This window comes from Drosophila pseudoobscura, chromosome X, assembly GCF_009870125.1.
Source record: "Drosophila pseudoobscura strain MV-25-SWS-2005 chromosome X, UCI_Dpse_MV25, whole genome shotgun sequence".
NCBI classification, from domain to species: Eukaryota; Metazoa; Arthropoda; class Insecta; order Diptera; family Drosophilidae; genus Drosophila; species Drosophila pseudoobscura.
In genome coordinates this window covers 34,469,358-34,479,227 of record NC_046683.1, presented here as the reverse complement: position 1 = coordinate 34,479,227, position 9,870 = coordinate 34,469,358, and the positions used below count along the sequence as shown (strand labels likewise).

Sequence of the window (9,870 nt, the reverse complement as noted above, 5' to 3'; positions counted from 1 at the left end):
AGACATTGGTGACACGGAACTGGAACTAAGAAGCAAGTTTACGTTATCAATCAATGAGATGTCTTCAGATGGATCTGTCAATATCGCATTCAGGGAGTTGCTGGAAAGGTTCTCTTCATTTACAAGGCTGATGTGAGTTGTCGCTTGGGTCAACAGGATGTGTGATCGTAAGATCAAACGAAAAGTCTACCTTGATGTATCTGAAATTGAAGAAGCTGTACTCATAGTGATCCGCAATGTACAGGATGTTGCATTTCATGATGAGCGGGTGGCGCTATTGACTGGAAAATCCATCGAAAAGAACAGCAAGCTGTGGAAGTTGTCTCCGATCATAGACGGAAGAGGATCCGCATGAATGGGCGTATTAATAACGGATGTTCGGTTGGAGAAGAAACCAGGCGTCCAATATTAATGCCCCAAGGGCATCACGTTACAAAATTGATCGTGCGACATTATCACGAGCTATGGAAACACCAGAATGAAAACACAATTATAGCAGAAATACGCAGAAAGTAATACATACCACACTGCCGACAGGAGGTTCGCCGTGCAGCTAGAAATTGTATGACTTGTAAAATCCAGAGAGCTTCACCAAAAATGCCATTAATGGGACAACTTCCTAAGGACAGACTCTCTCCGTACGTACGCCCATTCTTATATATTGGAATCGACTATATGGCACCGTTTCTGGTTGTAAGAGGAAGGAGTACCGAGAAACGCTGGATATGCATATTTACATGCCTTACAATAAGAGCAATTCATTTGGAAATTGCCAGGGACCTGACAACAGATACGTGTCTTCGAGTATTGCATAACTTCCAGTAAGACCAGTAAGAATCCGATCTAACAATGGTACCAATTTGGTGGGAGCTGAGCGTGAATTGAAAAGAGAATTACAGGACCTCGATCACATTAGAATAGCGAACGAGTTGTCAACCAAGCAGATCGAATGGCTGTTTGATTGCCCGCTAAACCCCCATGCAGGTGGGTGCTGGGAAAGATTGGTACGAAGTGTGAAGAGGGCCATAGGACACACGCTGCATGTGTAACGCTGAAAACATAGTAAATTCCAGACCGCTTACACACATTGCTCTGAATAACCCCATAGACGATCCGATAACCCCTAATCACTTTCTTTTAGGTTCTCCCAATTCTAGCCAGACACCACATCCACAAGAGGAGAAGTACCAGCCAACTCGAAAGGATTGGCGCATCGCTCAGCAGATCTCACACTCATTTTGGAACAAGTGGCTCAATGAGTACCTACCAGACCTATCCAGACGGACAAAGTGGCATCACCCAGTGCCACAACTCGCTGAAATGGACATTGCTCTTATCTGTGATAAGAATCTTCATCGATCTCAATGGAAAAAGGGAGTTATTCTAGCAGTCACGCCTGGACGCGACGGACAGGTTCGCTCAGCCACTGTAAAGACGACGGCTGGAGTTCTACACCGCCCAACCTGTATGCTGGCAAAGCTAGACATATTGTGAATCACGAGCGTGCTTGATTCACGGTGCTGGGGATGTTGTCGAGAAAAATTAGCTTATATATACTTAGTTTTAAGCAAGGGCACAGATACACTACATAAAGAAAAAAGAAAGAAGAAAAATGGTCACTATATGAAAAGACAAGAAAGTCACATTAGTTTGAGCAGTCGAAAAAAGAGCGGGGAGAAAAGACGAAGCGTGCGTAGTTATATTACCTACATATAAGAATAAAATGTATTAACCTCCTTTTGCAAATAGGAAATAAAACGCAACCAACGCCTAAGTACCTATGAAGATAAGCGATTGTGTTTTATCCGAAATTCTCACGTTCCTGGACTCAACATCTTTTATTTCGCTTCTTGGAAGCCAATGACGCTAGAGCTCTTGGAGTTTGTATGAAGACGGGCAGAGACTCGTGGTGCAAGCACTGAAGTATACTGGACATTGGAGAGGCGACGGAACCCACAAGGAGACGGTCATCTCGCTCGTGGGTGGATAATAAACATTGCAGAACACGGAGGCCAACGTGGGTGCGCACGTCTGGCAGCTGAAAAAAGCGCACATTTTTATGTATGTATGCGAGATCGTGCACATACTGCCATCTCGCTCTAACCAACGAAGTTCTTGCGGGCCAGTAACTAGAGGCTTGAGTGCGCAGTTGGCTAATGAAATCGAGTGAAAATTTCTGGATTGTGGTTTGTTTGGTAAGTGCCAATTTTATTGTTGATTTGGGGAAAGGCTAGTCTGCGGGTGATGATTACCAGAGCAATGAGCAAATGAAGGGCAACGGATGAAATGGACGAGGACAACGTTGAGATGGGAAAAGTGGAAAAAGAATCCGCGCAAGGTGAAGCTTCAAATATGGAGGGGGCCGGCACATCAAAAGAAGCCCAGTCACATGGTGTTGTTAACGTTGGATGGAGATGTGGCGCCAAATGCAAGAAGGTCAGCGGGTCAATGCAATGAAAATGCAGCAGTTCCAAATGGAAGTTCTGCGGATGAAACAAATTCAAATGGAAAAAACTAATATACTTCTGCGATCCCTTGGTATTAGTGGAAGGACAACTGGCGAGCCAGGACCACAATCAACCACGGCTGAGCCCTCAGTGATATCAGACGCAGTCTCATCACCAAGGCAACCGGTTCCTTCTCAGGAAACGCAAAGAAAATTGTACGTTCTACCGGAGTTTAATGGTGCTTCCGAAGATTGGCCAATGTTCAACGAAGCTTTCACTATGACCACTGCACAGTGACAGGCAAAATTTGTAACGCATCCAAAAGGCAATAAAGGGCAAGGCTAGGGAGACCGTTGAATGTTTGCTTATTCACAGTTCTAACGTTTCAAATATTTTAGAGACCCTTAAAAAAAATGTTGGTAGACCGGAGAAACTCGTAAAAAGCCAGATTAGTCGCGTTAGAGAATTTCCGAGCATTCGCGAAGGCAGATTGGAACAATTAGTAGAGTTTAAAAATAAGGTACAAAACTAGGCTTCATTCTTAGAAGCAGCTAACGCACATCAGCAGTTAAAAAACCCAACATTAATGGAGGAGTTAATCTTAAAGTGGCCAGTGCAACAGAGACTGCACGAATTCGGAAATGGATGTGCGGATTGTGAAGAACCACGTATAAGGTCCAGAAACTGAGAGATCGAACCGATTGCTATCAACCACGACAAAACGTATTGGTGACCGTTTTGAAACGAGATTACTTTGGAAAGTGGATGACGTCATCTTTCCTGACAGCAAGAAAATGGCAATAAAGAGACAATTGTCCTTGGAAAGAAAATGTATATATGATCCAGAGTACTACGAAAATACTGCGACCTGATGGAAGCATTCGAAGAAAAGTCATACATTCGGCATATCACAAGCAATGAACTGAATGTGGACAAGAAAAAAGAATGGTTCCTGCCTCATTTTGGGGTCTTAAATCCTAACCAGCCCGGCAAGTTGAGAATTGTTTTCGACGCGGCTGCAGAAATCGATGGAGTGTCGTTAAACTCCATGCTCATGACTGGCCCCGACGGGTATCAATCCTTAACGTACATTCTTATGAGGTTCAGACAGAAACCGATTGGAGTCTGTGCTGGCATAGCAGAAATGTTCCACCAAGTCATAATACGAAAAGAGGATCGATGTGCCCAACGCATACTATGGAGGAAGAATCCAGGCGACGAGATGAAGGAGTATGAAATGCAGGTCATGACCTTTGGAGCCAAATGTTCACCGGCCTCTGCTCAATATGTGAAAAATAGAAACGCACTTGAATTTAAGGAATCGTATCCAAATGCGGTGAATGCCATTATTAAAAAACATTATGTGGACGATTTGGTGCATTGTTTTTCATCCGAAGAATCGGCTGTGAGAGTCGTGAAGGAGATTGACATTCACAAAAAGGGAGGATTCGAACTGAGAAAGTTTGTGTCCAATTCGAAATTCTTGAACAGGGTTTTTGGTAACGAACAAGTAGCTGAACCCATAACTCTTGATAGGGATGAATCCTCGCATTATCAAAAGGTCCTGGGAATGTACTGGTGTACACGCAGCGACGAATTTGGGTTCTCACTTTCGTTTTACAAAATTGACGCATCAATCTTTTCGGAATCAAGAATACCGTCTAAGCCAGAAGTATTGCGAGTGGTTATGTCTGTGTTTGACCCATTTGGAATTCTAGCCGAATATTCCCTGATCGCTAAACTGCTTCTGCAGTCAATATGGCAAAAGCGAACAGAGTGGGACCAGCCAATTGAGGGCGACGATATAAAGCAATGGAAATGTTGGTTGCGCAGCGCCAAGCATGTAAGATAAGCGATGTTACGCTGAAGAGTTCTTTGGGGAACCAATTGAACTACACATATTTTGCGATGCGAGTGAGTCAGCTTATGCAGCAGTTGGATACTGGCGCATACGTACGAAATCTGGATGGAAGTCCGCATTTATAATGGGAAAGACCAAGTGTGCCCCAATGAAACTATCGACCATACCCAGGCTCGAGCTACAGGCGGCAGTGCTAGGAACTCGTCTCAGGATATGTATTCTTGAGGGTCACGACGTCAACCCCAAATGTGTCCACATGTGGTCCGACTCCAACTGTCTTAGCATGAATTAAATCAGATCACAGAAAATATAAGCCATATGTAGGACACAGAATTGACGAGATACTTGAAGCCACAAGGTTGGAAGATTGGCATTGGGTGCCTACTAAGGATAACCCGGCAGACTTTGGCACCAAACTCAGATCTGGAACTCGAGAAACCTCCTGGTTGAGAGGCCCTCAATTCCTTCAAGAGGACGCAAGTCAGTGGAATCTAGGAACTTCAGACATTGGTGACACGGAACTGGAACTAAGAAGCAAGTTTACGTTATCAATCAATGAGATGTCTTCAGATGGATCTGTCAATATCGCATTCAGGGAGTTGCTGGAAAGGTTCTCTTCATTTACAAGGCTGATGTGAGTTGTCGCTTGGGTCAACAGGATGTGTGATCGTAAGATCAAACGAAAAGTCTACCTTGATGTATCTGAAATTGAAGAAGCTGTACTCATAGTGATCCGCAATGTACAGGATGTTGCATTTCATGATGAGCGGGTGGCGCTATTGACTGGAAAATCCATCGAAAAGAACAGCAAGCTGTGGAAGTTGTCTCCGATCATAGACGGAAGAGGATCCGCATGAATGGGCGTATTAATAACGGATGTTCGGTTGGAGAAGAAACCAGGCGTCCAATATTAATGCCCCAAGGGCATCACGTTACAAAATTGATCGTGCGACATTATCACGAGCTATGGAAACACCAGAATGAAAACACAATTATAGCAGAAATACGCAGAAAGTAATACATACCACACTGCCGACAGGAGGTTCGCCGTGCAGCTAGAAATTGTATGACTTGTAAAATCCAGAGAGCTTCACCAAAAATGCCATTAATGGGACAACTTCCTAAGGACAGACTCTCTCCGTACGTACGCCCATTCTTATATATTGGAATCGACTATATGGCACCGTTTCTGGTTGTAAGAGGAAGGAGTACCGAGAAACGCTGGATATGCATATTTACATGCCTTACAATAAGAGCAATTCATTTGGAAATTGCCAGGGACCTGACAACAGATACGTGTCTTCGAGTATTGCATAACTTCCAGTAAGACCAGTAAGAATCCGATCTAACAATGGTACCAATTTGGTGGGAGCTGAGCGTGAATTGAAAAGAGAATTACAGGACCTCGATCACATTAGAATAGCGAACGAGTTGTCAACCAAGCAGATCGAATGGCTGTTTGATTGCCCGCTAAACCCCCATGCAGGTGGGTGCTGGGAAAGATTGGTACGAAGTGTGAAGAGGGCCATAGGACACACGCTGCATGTGTAACGCTGAAAACATAGTAAATTCCAGACCGCTTACACACATTGCTCTGAATAACCCTATAGACGATCCGATAACCCCTAATCACTTTCTTTTAGGTTCTCCCAATTCTAGCCAGACACCACATCCACAAGAGGAGAAGTACCAGCCAACTCGAAAGGATTGGCGCATCGCTCAGCAGATCTCACACTCATTTTGGAACAAGTGGCTCAATGAGTACCTACCAGACCTATCCAGACGGACAAAGTGGCATCACCCAGTGCCACAACTCGCTGAAATGGACATTGCTCTTATCTGTGATAAGAATCTTCATCGATCTCAATGGAAAAAGGGAGTTATTCTAGCAGTCACGCCTGGACGCGACGGACAGGTTCGCTCAGCCACTGTAAAGACGACGGCTGGAGTTCTACACCGCCCAACCTGTATGCTGGCAAAGCTAGACATATTGTGAATCACGAGCGTGCTTGATTCACGGTGGTGGGGATGTTGTCGAGAAAAATTAGCTTATATATACTTAGTTTTAAGCAAGGGCACAGATACACTACATAAAGAAAAAAGAAAGAAGAAAAATGGTCACTATATGAAAAGACAAGAAGGTCACATTAGTTTGAGCAGTCGAAAAAAGAGTAGGGAGAAAAGACGAAGCGTGCGTAGATATATTACCTACATATAAGAATAAAATGTTTTTTATTTTGCAAATAGGAAATAAAATGCAACCAACGCCTAAGTACCTATGAAGATAAGCGATTGTGTTTTATCCGCACTGGGCTGCAGGCAGTGCCCAGAGGAACGCAGACAGCGTGTATATTTGGACTGGGCCGCAGGCAGCGACCCAAAGCAGAGGCAGGAAGCGTCGATTAGGTGGATCTTCTGGGAAATAGAAGGATGCAACATTCCCCCAGAAGAAATAACCGAATAATGGAGGGGAAAGCCTACCCCACAACGAGTGTGTCTTCGCAACCTGGAAGTAGTGGTGCAGGAAACATGCCGCCGAAGCCGAAATTAATAGTAACGTCAGCGCCGCCAATTCCTAGCCAGACCACAACGACCAACTTGGAAGCTTCCAAACCTAAAAGTATTGCGACCACAGCTGGAGGTTCCGCACGTGGTCAGAACGAGCCAATGCTAATGCTGGATCTCTTGGAGAGAATTACAGCGTTGGAGAAGGAGCTGGAAAGGGCAAGAAGCCAGAAAAATGTGAGTACGCCCATCGATACCGTAATACCTAACGGGGTCGGTGCGAGCAGTGCTGCGTCACTGGGTCGTGGGTCGTTATTGTCTGTAAGTAGCCACCTAACGGGTGACCACCTAACGGGGTCGGAGTGAACAGTACAACATGCTCGCAGCCGCCATCTTATAGCGGACCACCACTGCTCGCGAGTAGCACCTATTTTACGACATTTTGTGCAACCAGCACAGCGCATGGAGTTGGGCCGCCGGGTGTAGACATCTACAACGTCACGACGCCGACCCCACTAGGTGGTTCCTACGCCTGAACGACACCAAATGGAAGCAGTGGAAACTATATGCCCCGCAAGCTGCCTGATCTGCCAGTATTTGGAGGTCAGCCCGAGGATTGGCCGATCTTCCTTTGTGCATACACTGAGACAACGCAAGCGTACAACTGTAAAAATCTGTAGAACATCCAACGCCTGTTGAAAGCACTGAAGGATGAAGCCCGCGAGACCGTCAAGTCTCTCCTGATTCATCCAAGCAACGTGAGCGCTGTTGTGGAGCAGCTACATTTCAGATATGGCCGACCGGAGCAGCTTTTACGCAGCCAGCTGAGTGGAATACGAGAGGTGCCCAATATTTCGGAGCACAACCTGGCGAAGGCATGCTGCGACGACTATGCTTTTCATGTCTACGAAGTGGTCACATGACTAGATCCTGCAATTCGCATGGTGAGTGTCAAGTAAATGGATGCCGGAAGAGTCATCACCGTCTGCTACATGGTGTGGACTACGAACACAGAAGGTCGCCGCACCGAGGCCAGCGAAACCAGCAGACAGAAGTTACTGGACGTAGCCTGAACAGAGGGGCGGCGGCGTATGCGCCCGCACAGAGGATCTTAAATTGTGTCGATTAAGAAAGAGGCCGCCTACTGTTCCGTATAATGACATTAACGCTGTACGGAGCAAATCGACGGGTTGATACATACGCACTTCTGGATGAAATATCATCTGTCACGATGATTGACGATTTCCTCAGGAAGGATCTGAGCGTGCAAGGTGAGCGTCGCATCTGAATATTCAGTAGCTTGGAGGTAGATCCTCCAGGGAGCTTACTAACGTGGTAAGCATGCAAATCAGTGGAGTAAGTCAACTCGCCATGCGTTGCGAAACGAGTATTCCGTTTCGAACCTGAGCCTGCCGATACAGGCTATACGCCGAAGAGATGATCAAGGCGTGGATAAGGATGCCAGCCTGCCAATGAGGCCCTACAGCAACGCAGTGCCGAAGATACTCATTGGACTGGATCACGGACACTTAGGATTTCCACTTAGCTCGAGGCGGTTTGCCAGACAGGGACATCAAACATGCCCTCACCGCGGTCTTGCCTCCTAGCTGTGTCATTGAATGACACTATTCAGAGGATGGTGGAAGACTATTTTGAGGCGTGCAAGCGGTTGGTCCACGTCGAGGAGAATATGAAGCGCAACTGGCAGTTCGCGCAGGAATACACCAGGATCATCAAGGATTACGTGTCTAAAGGATACGCTTGACGTCTTGAGCCTAACAAGGCTCCAGTGGAAAGCAACAGGCTATGGTATTTGCCACACTTTGGAGTCGAAAACCCGAACAAGCCGGCTGTGCTCTTTCATTTTAGAGAAGGTGCCGTTGGCGTTCCCTATTGCTTACTAATCCATTTGCTTGCGCATTTAATGCATTAAGTTTTTCCCAGCGAAGTTTTCCACGCTATTACACAGTTTTTCTTTATATTTTTTTTAAATTGAATTGCATGGGCGACAAGCAGATGCTCGTGGGCGTGACAGGGCTCCTTGCTCGCACTTGAAACTACTCGTATTTGTACACGGGTACAAGGACTCAGACAGCTTCCTGTACAAGCACACATTCGAGTAAAGGAGTGCACATACATATGCGGCTATATTTTGCTTGTTTTTATTACTGGCAGAGTTTACGCGGCGTATGCGTAATATATGCAGCATGCGCCTACGTGGACACGCTGGAAACGGGAACGGGTGGGGCGAGAAAGAGCCTTCCGTTCTCGGGAGATACATTAAGTGCTTATAATTGGAACGAATGCACGCCCTGACTTATGATGTTTACAAATGACTTACAAATTGTTAGCGTCATTTGACTGCTGCCCGTGCATCTGGCAGGCAGCAATGCGGTGGCGCTAATGGCCATGGCTTGGAGCTGCCACGTCTGCTACTGGTGGCATTTGCCTTGGATCGGCTTACCTCAACATATTTGTCATGCACTTGAGCACATCGCCGTTTGCGGTGCGGCAAGGAGCTGTGGATGCTGCGGCTGAAGCGCACGCGGCAGGAAGGAAGTGCGATTCAACGGAGAATGCTGCAGCCGTGACTATTATCGCCGGAATCCGAGCTTAGCTTGCATTAAGCATGATAATCTAAAGAGGAGCAAGAGCCTTCCAACAAGATGCTCTCGATATTCTGTACAGATTTATTGGTATGTTTTTTTGAAGAAAACGAACCAAAGCTCTATTTCCCCTGAATTTAGTTTCCTAAATCCCTTCCTGTTGCATGCCCCCATTGAGTAATGCAGCGGAAAAGTACTTCTCGCCAATTAAGCAAAGGTTGTAGGGCTTCCCCGACTGGGGGAAAAAAGTATTTCTCGGAAAGTTTGCGCAGAAATTCCATTGAGAAATGAAACGGTTTCGACATTTGTATCCAAAAGCAGTCAAGGCGATTGTTCGGAGCAGAACGCAGCCGATTAGCTGCTTACCAAATAGCACCTAATTCTTGGCCCTCAGCCGCTTATTTTGTTTGTTACTTATGTCTATGTCACTCATTTGTTTGTTAAAGCTTTG

The 9,870-nt window shown here is 45.9% G+C and overlaps 1 long non-coding RNA gene across 1 annotated transcript; it reads left to right on the top strand.

Moving 5' to 3' along the window:
• The first annotated feature begins 1,528 nt into the window (after nt 1–1,528).
• On the top strand, nt 1,529–6,336 carry LOC117184611 (uncharacterized). The gene is made up of 3 exons (XR_004470021.1): nt 1,529–1,689; nt 1,750–2,195; nt 5,968–6,336. It is a non-coding gene; the product is annotated as an uncharacterized lncRNA (long non-coding RNA).
• Nucleotides 6,337–9,870: the final 3,534 nt, after the last annotated feature.